The sequence below is a fragment of the Sinocyclocheilus grahami genome, unplaced genomic scaffold (genome assembly GCF_001515645.1).
Source record: "Sinocyclocheilus grahami isolate Dianchi unplaced genomic scaffold, SAMN03320097.WGS_v1.1 scaffold211.1, whole genome shotgun sequence".
Taxonomy (NCBI): Eukaryota; Metazoa; Chordata; class Actinopteri; order Cypriniformes; family Cyprinidae; genus Sinocyclocheilus; species Sinocyclocheilus grahami.
The window spans coordinates 635,618-651,060 of record NW_015505390.1 but is presented as its reverse complement, the minus strand read 5'-3'; the positions used below and the strand labels follow the sequence as shown (position 1 = coordinate 651,060).

Sequence of the window (15,443 nt, the reverse complement as noted above, 5' to 3'; positions counted from 1 at the left end):
AGCATAAGAGACTTCTTTCAAAAACATTAAAAAATCTTACTGACCCCAATGTTCTCAATAGGGAAAAGTTGTAGTTGTTCTCAGTAGTGTAAAATTGTACTTTTAGGGGTACAACATGCCCTCAAAAGTACACCTTTCTATCATACCTACCTCTAAAGGGTGCATATTGGTACCTTAGGAGTACATTGTAGTCCCTTAAGGTACTAATATGCACCCTTTAGGGGTAAATATGGTACAAAGTTGTACCTTTGAGGATACTGCCCCGGTGAAAATCTTGAGGAATGCTACAGGGGAATAATTAAAAGGAGACATCTTTAAAGGTGCTGTAATGTTCTTTTACGTCACTGAGTGACTACACATATCTACCCCTTGAGACCCACCTTTTAGAGAAACATAGTCTACTCTCTGCTTGATCTTAGCTTCTTCTACCAGGTATACAGCAGCCTGAGTGAGAATAAGTTGCCTTGGTCTGGGTTTAAATCCATTTCTGTCATACTTCACCACAGGAACGCTGTACTGCAGAGAGAGAAAGTGTGTTTAGGTGACATTGAAAAACAGGCTCTTTTTTCTATTATGCATGACTGGCAATTGGGCCTCATCCATTAGAAAGATTCTTATTACCTTGATACGTTCATGTCGTATAGTCTGAAGAACCCTCATATTGATGTCTTGTTCATCTGGTGAATGAAAGGAAGTGCATAAGACATACAAAAGGATCTGTGCATAACTAATTGCAGTTTTTGTCAACTGTACTGACTGATTCTAGTGTCCACAAAAGGAACAGCAACACTCGAAGGGTAGCTGTCCTTCTTTCCCTTAAAGATGCCACTGGTTACAACTTTTTGTTGCAGCTGTGAAAAGACATAGCATTCAGTCTTCATTGTCATTATCAGCCAAAATGTAAACATGGCGAAATGAGCTGAAACTGTATTTTAAGACACAAAAGCATGTGACAACAGTGATAGTGACCTGTGCTTTTTTTTGTGGCGTAATTCCCCGCACATACTTCCTCACCATCATCCGCGTGTGCAGCTGTCGCAGAATCTCTGAGGTCTACAAATACAACAGCATCAAAGACATTCCTAATTTAAAATAATATTGCACATGAACGTTTGCAACGCATACAGTGGCCTCACAAAGTATACGGACAATTAGGCCCTTCAAAATTGAAGATAAGGTTAAGCGGCAATTGTTTTGACGCCACTTTTAATGCAATGAAATTCATACAATTAAGTGTGGCTGAAGTACTTTAGGCTTAGAGCATCTGTTTAGCTGTGCACTCCCTGGTTGAGCATTGTTTCTGCACTGCGTTGAACTGATCGCACTGCATTTTTTTAATTTCTCTCTTTTTATGTTTTTACGTATGCCTCCTCCTTTTAATATAGATCTTATTTTAATTGATCAATTTCATAAATGTTATTTTTGTTTTACCTTTTTTATTTTTGTATTGTTTTTTTATTGCTTTTCATTTTTTTATGTATTCTTTTTATGACTACAATTTTTATGATTTTTTTTATGTAAACCACTTAGAACACCATTGTGTATGAAATGTGCTATATAAATAAATTTGCCTTGCCGTAAGTGTTCAAACATTTTGGGGCCACTGTTGAATACCTCAGCATTTCTGAATACCTCTGTCATGACTGGGGGAGGTGTCAGCCATGTGGTCTTGTCCAGGACAGTCGTTGGTAAGTTGTTTTTTAGTCTATTTAGGTAGCTCTGTCGAACGAAGGCCAGGTATTCAGAGTTGTCAGTAGTTTTTGCCTCACGTCGTGTGATGTAACCCTTAATAAACCTGCATGGATAAAAATCATGTCATAAAGGGAATGCCATCTCATCCCTTAAAAGGATAGTTCACCCCAAAATAAAAGGTGAGTAAATGATGACAAAATTTTCGTTTTGGGGTGAACTATCCCTTTAAATTAAAGGGTATACACCTGGTAAATAAAATGTATTAATATTTACCAAAAAAAAACTAAAATTACATTAACTAATATTACTAACTGTTTAATGATTTTTACAGCCCAGGCTCTGCGGTCTTTCTCTTTGCGTGCCTGCACTCCTCTCCAACACGTCTCAATTTTTGTAGCTAAATGTTGTCAAAAAAAAAAAAAAGATGCAAATAGCACATATATGTATGCTATAATAAATATACTTTGTGTTGCAATGAAGTGTCATAGTATTATGTAATATAACATAAATATCGGTTATAAGAAAATATTGAATCAATAAATACTGTTATTTACCAGCCTCTTTCTGTTTTCGAAACTCTCCTTTGGCTCTGTAACCTTTGTATTTGGCCTGTATTCTTGAAGCTGTAAAAGCAACATTAACACATGCTTACAATACAAGAAAGAAATTTAAAATGTCTCTTTTGAGTTCTTTTTTGCTTACCCAGTTCATGTTTGCACATTTCAAAGGCATCCTCTGTGGCAAAAAGTGTCCTGGCATATCGTATGAATATCTTTGTCCTTTGAATATGACAGAATATGAAGAGTAGTTCAGGTTCGTGTGGTGAGAAAACAGATGCTAATTTTTCAGTATTAAATTGTGAAGTTGTAAGCCTGAACCCACTCACTTGCCCATTTTATACTCATCAGGCTGGTAGCCCAGATGTTGCACAAGTTTTTCTACCCCATCTGCAGGTACACCTTTCCAGTGGGGCCAAGTGGCAGGACAAAGAGCTTTATACCTTAGAAATGTTGCATTTGATGAGCATTTTGAGTCTATGAAGTGTATTTAAAAGTTAACAGCTTTCACATCTGAGTATGTGATGGTATTAAATGCCAGTATACCTCTTGAGAAAAACCTCATATCTACGTCGATATGCAAATCCAGCTCGTCTGACCCTCAGATGCTCCATTAATCCCAGATATTTCACCTGGTGCCTAACCAAAACTTCATCAAACTTGCCTGTGATGAAAAGAGAGAATAAACAGAGTAAAAAAAACATATTTCTATTTTACCAGAATTAAAAAATCAATTTGCACACAAAAATAAACAAATATGTGCTTCTGTCAACACTGCACTGGCTCCCTATTAAACTCTGTATAGATTTTAAAATCCTGCTAATTACTTATAAAGCCCTGAATGGTTTAGCACCTCAGTACTTGAGCAAGCTCTTATCGTATTATAGTCCTCCACATCCGCTGCACTCTCTAAACTCTGGCAATTTGATAATACCTAGAATATCAAAATCAACTGCGGGCGGCAGATCCTTTTCCTATTTAGCGCCCAAACTCAGGAATAATCTACCTAACACTGTTCGGGAGGCAGACACACTCTGTCAGTTTAAATCTAGCTTAAAGACCCATCTCTTTAACCTGCCTTACACATAACACATTTACATATTTTTATTACTCAAATCCTTTAAAGGATTGTTAGGCTGCATTAATTAGGTCAACCTGAACTGGGAACACTTCCAATAACATACAATGTACTTGTTACATCGTAAGAAAAGTGGCATCTACTCTAAAATTGGTTTCTTTCTTATTCCGAGGTCACCGTAGCCACCAGATCCAGTCCGTATCCAGCCCAGATGTTGGACCTAGAGACAACCTCTACAGCCCTGAATTTCAGTGGAGACCAGGACAACTATGAGCCCCAGAGACAGATCCCCAGTGAAGACCTTGTCTCCTAGACGGCCTTGTCTCCTAGACAAGACCACGGAACCAGATGAGTCCTCTGCACAATCTAACTTCGCTGCAGCATGGATGAACCTGCTGGTTCATCTGGCCGGAGGAGAACTGGCCCCCCAACTGAGCCTGGTTTCTCCCAAGGTTTTTTCTCCATTCTGTCACAGATGCAGTTTTGGTTCCTTGCCGCTGTTGCCTCTGGCTTGCTTAATTGGGGACACTTAATTTCCAGCATCGACTTGATTGCACAGATACTATTTAAACTGAACTGAGCTGGATGATGACATCACTGAATTCAATGATGAACTGCCTTTAACTGAAAATGTAGTGTTTACTATTGTCCTTTTGCATTGACATACTATTTTCCTATTTTGATACTGTAAAGCTGCTTTGACCCAATCTGTATTGTTAAAAGCGCTATATAAATAAAGGTGACTTGACTTGACTTATTCTCTGAATAATTATACTTGTAACAATAGCATTCACATACTCAAGTTTCTCACCTGGTTGTTTATTGTCATTGGACTTGAGGCAGCGCACATACCACGCTTCTTTAGCTGTCAGAATCTCCGTCAGCCGCAGAAGACTGTTCTTAAACTGAGTGGCCACCTAAAGATTTAATTTCACAATTCAGCTTAAAGGAGATTGTATATTTAGATATCATGTGAGTTGTCAAAGTTTATTTTATTTTATTTTAATGGATATTTCATTTGTTTGTTTCAGTCATCTTGATTTAACATAGCAATAGTAGGCTATACGTACTGATTCAGTATTTCATAGATATAAATTGTATAAATACTGTGTGTATTGGAAGTATGGAAATAATTCCTTGATCACATACAAAATTTTCAGTTTCAATTAATTAATTGATTGATTGATTTATTGATTGATTAATTAATTTAGTAAACATTTCACATTATGCTGTGATAAACGGCATAGTTTGGAAATTAAAAAAACAAACAAACATTTATTTATTTTGTGTCTTTTTGGCATCCAAATGCCAGTACAATCAAATAATAAGTAAATTAAAAATCTTTAAATTAAAAATTACTTCTGGTTTCATATGTCATAACAATGGAAAGTCAAGAGCATTGCATATACAGTGCATTACAGCACTGCTCTTTTTATTTTATTTTACATTATTTATCTAGATTATTAGTGGTGGCACTACCCACAACACAATGTGTGCAACTAAAAAAACTACTAGCTTATGAAAACAACTTTCTGTACTGTAACTGAATATTTCAGTATTTTAACACATCAATGGACTCACTGTCTCAGGTCTTCTCCTACTGTCTCCCTCAGTGGCTGGAAAGCACTGCTGTATTATCGGGTTCTTTGACATGCGTATCACCTGTTGGTTACACACACACAGACATGCAGATATATAAGAAACACACATGCGTGTACACATTTACTACCATTAACTCTTGTAGGACCAAAAATAATGGAAAGGAAATAATTAAGTGGCTTTTATGAGCCAATTTCCTTTCATCCACCCTGACCAGCATTATCCTTTATTGTACACCCAGTGCACTTACGTCTTTGATGTTCTTGTACAAAAGATCATTGTTTTTGTCAATGAATCCTATTGAAAAAGAATAGATCATAAAAAATAAAAGGTTGTGAAAGCCAGAAAACATGTTTCCGAGGTTTACTGACATCTGAAATGTGTTTTTGTGCGTCTTCTCTTACCCACAACGCAGTAGGTCACCTCCCCTGCATAATGAAGAAGACGGAAATCTCCTCTCTCCAGAGACTTTCGGGTCTTTTTATTAGCCAGTTTATGCCTTCAGTTCATAGAAGAGTAAAGGAAAGGGCTCTCATTAGACCACAATAAAAACAAGTCACTAAAAATGTCTGAATGAAGAGCAGAAGTCTTTTCATTCTATCCAAGTTTACCTTGGATAGAGAAATATAGCAGGCACTCCATGTTAAACAATGTATAAAATTTACTTATGATGCTTAAAATCCACATCCATTACAATAATAATTTGTGTTTGTATATTTATTATCTGTACTGATAAAAAAAATTGCACTATGTAATTAAGCACATACATTTTTGGATGCATGTTTTCTGGGAATCCTTCAACCTTGACATTGCTAATGCTATGGTCTATTAGTGAAGCATAATAACATGGAGGTTCTTGGCACTCAATCAGTAATTCAGGAACTTAATTTGTATTTGACCTGGATAAAGAGTGAGCAACACAACATCCCTATCTCTCTCTCTCAGACTGCTGAGCACTTTCATCAGGGTGTCAGTCAATACAAGGCTTAAGAGAGACAATGTGGCCAAGCCAGGGGGTGAATGCTTCAGTTTCAAATACAACAAGGTCTGACTGATTCTTCACCATCAGAGGCTTGTAGTGAAGGCCTCTCTCCAGAGACTTTCGGGTCTTTTTATTAGCCAGTTTATGCCTTCAGTTCATAGAAGAGTAAAGGAAAGGGCTCTCATTAGACCACAATAAAAACAAGTCACTAAAAATGTCTGAATGAAGAGCAGAAGTCTTTTCATTCTATCCAAGTTTACCTTGGATAGAGAAATATAGCATGCACTCCATGTTAAACAATGTATAAAATTTACTTATGATGCTTAAAATCCACATCCATTACAATAATAATTTGTGTTTGTATATTTATTATCTGTACTGATAAAAAAAAATTGCACTATGTAATTAAGCACATACATTTTTGGATGCATGTTTTCTGGGAATCCTTCAACCTTGACATTGCTAATGCTATGGTCTATTAGTGAAGTATAATAACATGGAGGTTCTTGGCACTCAATCAGTAATTCAGGAACTTAATTTGTATTTGACCTGGATAAAGAGTGAGCAACACAACATCACTATCTCTCTCTCTCTCAGACTGCTGAGCACTTTCATCAGGGTGTCAGTCAATACAAGGCTTAAGAGAGACAATGTGGCCAAGCCAGGGGGTGAATGCTTCAGTTTCAAATACAACAAGGTCTGACTGATTCTTCACCATCAGAGGCTTGTAGTGAAGAATCAAACTGCTGACAGTTTCTAGCAGTACTGAATCCAGTCAAAGATACTTAAAGAAGAAGAACTCTTGTTTAGTGCCACATCATGATGATCAAACCCAAACTCACGTTACAAAGTGGGGATGATTGCCCATTTTCTCTTCAAGTTTATCAAGAAAAGTGAGATCTGTGGCATCACCCGGCCTCATACACTCCTCATCCTGAAATACCAAAAGACACAAAAAGTGCCAGAAATACCAAAACACTCAAAAAGTGCCAGAGAATTATATCTATCTACAGTATGTCTCTTCAGTGTGTAAAGACATTGTACTTATTATTCCATACCAACACAGAGATGATTCCTCTGTGCTTCTCTTCCACCAGATCACAGATGATTTTATTGTTGAAGAACTGCACCGGCTCCCACTGAAACACAGTGAGAGAAAAATGCCCTTATTCTCTTATTCAAGTGCAGCATATCATTCGATGACGATGCTTGAATGATGAATGATTGATTTGCTCTTACTCACCCCAATTCCTTCTGCTTCATATTCTTCCTGTTCAGCCTTCAGTGTCAACTGAATGAAGAGCTGCTGTAGCTTCTCATTGCAGTAGTTAATGCAAAACTGCTCAAAGCTAAGCACACGTAAAATTAAAAAAAAATCAATAAGATCATGCACACAAATTATCTATCTATCTATCTATCATCTATCTATCTATCTATCTATCTATCTATCTATATCATTCGATGACGATGCTTGAATGATGAATGATTGATTTGCTCTTACTCACCCCAATTCCTTCTGCTTCATATTCTTCCTGTTCAGCCTTCAGTGTCAACTGAATGAAGAGCTGCTGTAGCTTCTCATTGCAGTAGTTAATGCAAAACTGCTCAAAGCTAAGCACACATAAAATAAAATAAAAATCAATAAGATCATGCACACAAATTATCTATCTATCTATCTATCATCTATCTATCTATCTATCTATCTATCTATCTATCTATCTGTCTGTCTGTCTGTCTCATTTAATTCAAAACACATACCTGTTAACAGAGAATACCTCAAATCCATAGATGTCTAACAATCCGATGACTGTCTTCCTCTTAGAATCCTTTAAACAAAGAATGAAGAATGAAGAAAGTCAGTAAGTCATTTAGGTTTCCATGATAGTTTCTTCAAATCCATCTGGTAGAATTTAGTTACTGTAAAAGCAACAATATTTCCATTTCTTTGCAATGGAACAAACTGCATCCAGCAGCTTTCAAATGAATTAATACCGGGAGATTTACAATGTAACCAAACAGTGGCCACAAATGGTAACTATCTGAAATATTTTTCTGTTGTCCTCTTACTCTATTTTCCAGAGACTCATTGATCCTGTTGACCAGCCATGTGAAGGCACGGCCATATATGGCTTTGGCCAGGGCATCTCTGGCATAGATAGCATGATCAACAGTAAATGGACTCAGAACCTGGAGGCCAGAAAGACAGTTGTCACCTGCTTCAAGAATCATTTTGGATAAAAAGACAGTACAACATTACATTACAAATTTGTATTTTACCTCCTCTGATTTGGCTTCAATCTTCCTGAATGTCAGAGCTTCATGAAGGACCAGTACATGGATCTCTAACAGCTGAATATCAACACAAAAGAGCAATGTTACTCAGATATGTAATCACTTAGATTATGTCATTGTAAACTATTTTACATGATTAATATATATATATATATATATATATATATATATATATATATCCTTAATCATGTTATATAGTATGTATATATAATAAACTGACCTTGGATACCCAGCGCAGTGCTGCATTAGTGTTTAGAGTAGCATAACCTTTAGTGTCTCCATCAAAGTGCACGTTCCCCAGATGAAGCACACTAGCTATAATCCCAAAGAGGTGCTGGGATATTAAAGACAAAATGTATCTGTTTATGATCAAAGGTGGCAGCTTTCTTTATACTTGTACATCAGATCATTTATATACAAAAATTGCTCCTCTCCTTACCTCAATGTCATTAGCATCAAAGTCAATGACCGATAATGCATTTTTAACAGTTTTCCAGTCATCTTTGTCATTAATGGAGCTTACATTGGAACATTCTCCCTGTTAAGTCAAAAAAAATATTTATAAAAACACTGGAGAGTCTGATTCTACTTAGATTTCACAACTGTCTTCTACTTATTTTGCACACCAGATTTAAAAATAGAAGTCATACCTGCACTAAATAACTATAATGTTTAGTGTCCTTCTCCAAGCCCAGGTGCCTCAGTAGGTCTTCCTCTCCTCCCTCCACCAGCTGGTAGAAAATATGAAAGTTTCTCTCACCGTGGTTTTGGTGAACCACTCTAGACTTTTCCAGCAGATAGCTGAGGATGTGGCCACCAACAGCATCTCCCTATGCATTAAACAAGCGTGAACCTTCTTTAACGTGTTATATTCTTTAATGTGAGGAAGTTAGTAAGGTATTTGTCAATACCTGGCAATCAAACTGGATGTCCATATATTTCCCAAAACGGCTGGAGTTGTCATTTTTCATCGTTTTTGCATTTCCAAAGGCCTAAATGCACATGTAATGAATGTAAAGCATGCGTAGTGAATGGTCAGACACATGCTGAGAATATTATTGTTGAACTGACCTCTAGTACAGGGTTGGACATGAGCATGCGGTCTCTCACAGTGTCCATTAAGGTGGAACTAGGGCAGCTGACTGCATAGTACTGCAAGATCTTCTTGGAGGCCTCAGTTTTGCCCGCTCCACTCTCCCCAGATATCAAAATAAAGTTGTTGTTGGCTTCTGATAGCATGGTGTGGTAGACATTATCTGCTAATGCATATCTGAGAAGGACAAATTTTTTTTTTCTATTTTCTTTGCAAATGTCTAATTTACTGGTTTGGTAGTGAAGGTAAGGTAACACTTACATATGAGGGGGCAGCTCAAAGAAGTTCACTCCCATGTAGAGGTCCATTTGTTTCTTGGTGTAGATGTCCAGCTCTTTGTATGGGTTTACAGATATCAGCAATGTACCTATGTAAGTCTGAGAGTATAGAGACGTTTGACATTAACTTAATCACAGTGAATATGTAAAAAGCAAATTAACCTTTGTTTTTGATATCTCACTCACATATATCAAATCCTCTGTGAAACGCTTCTTCAGATTGTCCAGGAAGGCTGTCTCACTGTTGTGGGCATCAAGAAGCACAAAGTCCTGGATACCAACTCGGTCTCTGGCAATCAAGGCTCCCTCCAAGTCCAAATGACCCAGTTTAACCTTTCCTTTCTGCCAATCAGACAAGCACAACACTGACCATGACCCAATGCAATTTGTTTACACTGACCAAGTCTATAGGACTGTGTCATTCTGCAGCCATAAGGATCAAAAGCTTGTTTTTTTAAGCAGTAAAACAGGTCTAAATATAAATTTCAATCAAATAATCAGTGACTCATTTCCAAAGAAATATTGGCTATGGGTGAGACAGGGATAAGATGGAACTGGCTATTTATACTGCATTTTTCTTTTCAGCAATGAATATCAAGAGTAAAACTGAGTTGTCTATTGACTTTTCATCCTTTCATTAATAGACTTGCTATCATGTTAAGATTGAAACCGAAAATCGGGGTCTAAGGTCTCTGATTGAGTCACAATCATCCAACCGCATAATCCCCTGTTGATGTTTAACTAAGTACTTTATAATGCTGTTCTCTATTGTAGAGGCTTTTGTAATGAGATATCATCTGCAATGAGTAGACCATGTTCCTGTCCCTATGACTGACAGCTTTGCTTTCGCTAAGAAACCTGTTTAAATAGCATGTTGTGATTGGATTTATTCCACCAACCGTATCAGATAGCATTCAGTACACCTTAAATACAGGCAGCCATATCTTCCAACTTGGCTCTGTGAGATACTTATGAAAGCCAAGAGTGCATGTTTTCACTATACCTGAAATATTCCCTGAGATACAGGTTTATTCAAAGCCAACATCAATAATAATGTTGGTTTAATCAATGGTATCTAGTCTCCAGTGTGTATCATTTACACAGGTCACAAGTGTGTGAACAGAATTGGATAAAAAAAAGAAAAAGAAAAGAAACTTCAGTCTATGATGTTAATACATAGAAGTCTTTGGTTTCTTGGGAACTCAGGAAGGGGTTTAGCGAAAAATTTAGCAATTTTCTGCAAAAACCACAATCCTCAACCCTAAGGATCAGAATTTGCTTCAGTTACTTCCACAGTTCAGTGTTTGCCATTGTATATTAATAAAGAGACCAGAGAAGTATATTTCTCAATATAAGAAAGAAACTTCCGAGGCATGCATTACTCCATTCCTTAAAATTATGCATTTTTACATGCAAGATATTTTAGGATTTCCAGTGGACCAGCGGTAGATATTTGCTGTAATTTGTCCTCTTCCCATTTTTTAGAACACAGGATATTTGACTTTCATATAGTGAATTAGAAGAAGAAACAGAAAAGGAAGAAAAAAACTAAGTCTAATCTAACGACTAGAAGCCCCCAAAATCCTCTGCCCCCCCTTTCACCCCCATAAACCTCATTAGCTCTGAAAGAGGCTAGTTTTTTTGTCCTGTAAATTCCAAAGACGATGGACAATGAAGAAGCTTTTAAAATGCAGTCTACATTCCATTACACATATTCTCTCTGCATATCCTTTCACAATTTATTCATTAGAAAACATTTAATGTCACACCGAATTTCACACTGGGCAGTCCCAGGACAATAGACGAGATTTGGCCTATTTGGGCTGGTGTGGGCTAGTTGGTTGTAGAGGGGGAGGGGGCAAAGTAGCAGAAGAGGGAGAGAGAAAGAGGGAGATATGGAGGGAAGGAGGGACAGAGGAAGGGAGGGAGGGGGTTGCTTATATTTGTCTGATCTGAGAGCTTCTGAAATGAGGCCTTCTTGAGACAACAAGACAGACTAAATTGTGTTGTAACGGTCTGAGTCCCGCTGCTCTCTGAGACACTCATTTAGCATGCCCTCGGGGCACACAATGGAGGCTTGTTCAGAATGGCGCAGTTAGACGAACACCGTAATCAAGGGTGCTTCGGGAGGGGGAACGTATTTCTCAGATGGGAGATTTTCGTCCACCTGTCCGCCAATAAAATTTTCATCCCACCGCATGCAAGTTGTGAATCACCACCCACCACCTCACATCACTTCATGCTTCGCACTATTTCATGTCCTCACCGACAACACCAAAACATGCCCCTCCCCCTCTCACCCTGCATTAAGCCAAAGGGGCAGGTGAACAATATCATTGAAGATCCCCCATTTGAGATGTCAGAACCAATCTCAATCTCAGCGTTATTGTGGAGACTCCCCCTCTCTAGTTTCTGTCCCCACATGGGAACAAGCTGAACTCAATGTCACATGAGGAACAATGGACAGAAAGGATGCTAATGTTTATAGTGTGACACTTTCAGTGTGATAAGACGCATGGACATCGGCACAGGAAAAGCCTGTTCCTCTTCTCAAATGAGAGACTCAAAATGAAAGCAAAATGTTACTCTCATAGGTCTGAAGAACCTGTATTGGTCACATACACAGTCAAAAGTTTGGACACACCCACCCATTCCTTATTATTATATTAAAAAAGTAACACAAATAAAAATATGAAAATTATGCAGCAACCAAAAATGAAAACTAATCAAAACTTGTGTTTTTGGTTCCCTTTGCCTAAATTCCAGCTCTGCACAATGGGCTTCTATTAGTTAACTTCATGAGGTGCATTTAGGGATGCTTTTTAACCACTACTGGAGTTCCCATGGAAAAATAAATACATTATTTTTTCCCCCCAGAATTAAATATGAGAATGTTTTCATAATTAACTTCAAGGTTTCATAGATATTTCCCAGCCAATTTCTAAACCAAATTAAATACTGTAAGCAGTCACATCTAAGTCAAAACTATTAAGGTCAACCATATTTTAATGATTGTGTAGCCTGTAAGAAATGTAAATACAATACTGAGCCCCAAAGTCAAGAGATCAGTTTCTATTTCTTTAGTTGGAAGATCTAATCTTTTCCCAAAGAAAGTAAAATAGCCATAGAGACACAAATCATTTAAGTCACAAGGCTGGTCACCCTTTTGTCACATCAAGTGCATCAGCTTCCCTCTTTGGTATAAAAGCTATTGTCTTTTAATTAAGAGATGGTCCTTCAGCCTGGTCTAAAATGTTGGTTGCGGCTTAGTTTGGATAACCTCGACCAACTCAGAAAGGGAGGGAAGGAGAGAAGGGATACGGTAAAGACATCCTACTCCTCAGAAGGCCTGACCAAGAATAGGAAAGACTAGACAAAATGGGCAATAGCACTCTGCTAAAGTGAACGGTGAGGTTTAGTTACATCTCTCTTTCTCAAAGTAAAGGAACCTGAAGTTTTGACAGGTTTACTGCTTGTGTTTAATCAGCTGGGTGATTTATTGGATATTTCTTTACACTGAAGCTTTCACCACCAAATGTAGCAGGAAAAAAAGCATACAGGAATCAGAAACTAAAAAGAGCATGTTAATGGTGAAAGTTAGCTAATGCTGAAAATATTGCTTCTTTTGATCTTTCTTTTGATATTTGCTTTTCATCATTGCTATTATTTCTATGCTATTGTTTTCTTTGCTGCAAAACATTGCTGGATAATTGTAAAACATATTGTAGTTAGAACTTATGTTCAGTAAAATATAAATGTGCACTCATTCAAATATCTCTAGATACATGCAAACAGGTCATACCTGCATCTTTGGTCAGCTGTCGATCAAAATATGAGAACTACTTGCATCCAGACCAACGCTGTCCTAAATAGTCCTTTCACGTCCAGCTAGAGCCAAGCAAATCCTACCATCCCGACATGTGCCATGGAACACCCCAAAATTTCACTGTGGATCTAAAAACAATCTTGATTAAAAGTTTTCTCCAAAAACTCATCAAAAGTTCATTCAGTTTTTCTAACAAGGCTTGCGAGCAGTTCAAACGAAGGTGGCTCAAACAAGGAGAGGATACCCATCTATAATTGCTGTGCTCTTCGCAGAAATGACCCATGTTCTGGTTGCAAGGCCTGGGTATTTAATGATTCATGGCCCAGTCAGGAGGGGGTTCAGAGAACCAGAGATCTTATTCAGTGCTTGCCTAGGTGTCTACCACTGTGCTGGGTGTAACACAAAGATACAGAAACACAATCCGACTAAAATGTGGATATCAACCCTTCCCCCAGTCCTCTACCGCTGCTACGGTAAAACCAGATTTGACAACAGTGCAGCTCCTGTTTCTGATCTTTGATTAGGGAAATAGATTAATGGCTAATTAACCACCGTGCATTCAATCAGTGAGTTAGAGAGAGACACTCAATAAAGTTGTCATCGGGGCTGACGGCACTCCTCTGTGCTCTTGGCCACTTGAAGCCAGCTGGCTCAGAACTCAACCAGCATATGTTAGCCATTCAATCACAGCTTGTCCTGAAATTTAGTTGGGCCTATGAATGATTACTACACGTGGTTCTTGGATGGACTAGACTGGAAGAGGTTTTAGACAATGATGACTATGAAGCCCAACCTTATTTTCCCTTTGTCTTGTTATTTGACTCATGCTTGAGACGGCTGACTGGTGTCTCTTTTCGCTCCACTAATGACCCAAATAATCCATCAGAAAAGATTGAGTTTCCTACAGCACTTGCCTTGAATCTCAAGTGTGTGAGATATACTGTGTCATGCTTGACAGGCATGTGATGTTCATTGTCACTCTTGCAAATTTCAAGGTGACACGTGAGGCCAGTTTCCAGCTTTTATCAACTTAACCCTTACTAAATGAATATTCACCTTTCAATACAGATAAGCTCAGTCATTAGCTAATTTTATATAAATGCTTAAAATAATAATTCTGTCAAAACTTGTGCAGTATTTGATTTGTAAAGCTGTTTAAACATTGTTTTAGGGTTTATTGCATTCTGTTGTCATGGCAACATAATTGTAAAATTGGATATAACTTTACACAGAAATTACATGTGAATTTTTCCACACTAAAATCATGTTAACATGCATGTTGTTTATGTCTCTACTATTGAAACAGTGAGTATTAACAATAATGCATCAGCCCCATTCACTTCCAAAGTAAGTGCCTCACTGTAACCCAGATTTATGCATTTTTAAAGAAAAAGAGGGATAAGTGGAGATTTTTTTTAGTAATCAGTCATTATGCCACAAATGCTGTTGATTCAGTTTAAAAGGATAGTTCACCCAAAAATGAAAATTCTGTTATCATTTACTCACCCTCATGTTGTTCCAAAACTGTATGACTGACTTTTTTCCTTCTGTGGAATATAAAAGAAGATATTTTGAGTCTCAGTATTTTTTTCCATAGAATGGAAATCAATATGGTCACCAAAACTGTTTGGTGACCAACATTCTTCAAAATATCTTCTTTTGTGTTCTGCAGAAGGGTGAACTATACATTTAACTTATACTGAATGCAGAACATTACTTTAAACTTGTTCAAAATAATTGTTTTCTGTCATTAAATGGTTTTATAGTCCTGTACATATTGCAAACAGCTAGTCTTGCACTGTAAAGGTAGGACTACAAACATCTATCCACAGTCATATTGAAAGTTGTCCCATTCACAACCTCTGTTGTCAAGGCTACCTTCACCCCCTTACACCACAGGCCCATTTTGCTCCACACCCCCCTTTCTAGTAATGCTTGTCCAGCCTTAACAGGCTTTGTGCTGCCCACTGGGCCCTGATGCAGCACGAGACCCGGCAAATCCTATTATACAGGAGTCACAGCACTTGATTTTCCCATTAGAGATTC

At 37.7% G+C, this 15,443-nt stretch overlaps 1 pseudogene; it reads right to left on the bottom strand.

Annotated features, from left to right (window-relative positions):
• Positions 1–9,993, bottom strand: part of LOC107595922 (unconventional myosin-Ih-like) — an 11,279-nt pseudogene extending 1,286 nt beyond the window's left edge.
• Positions 9,994–15,443: the final 5,450 nt, after the last annotated feature.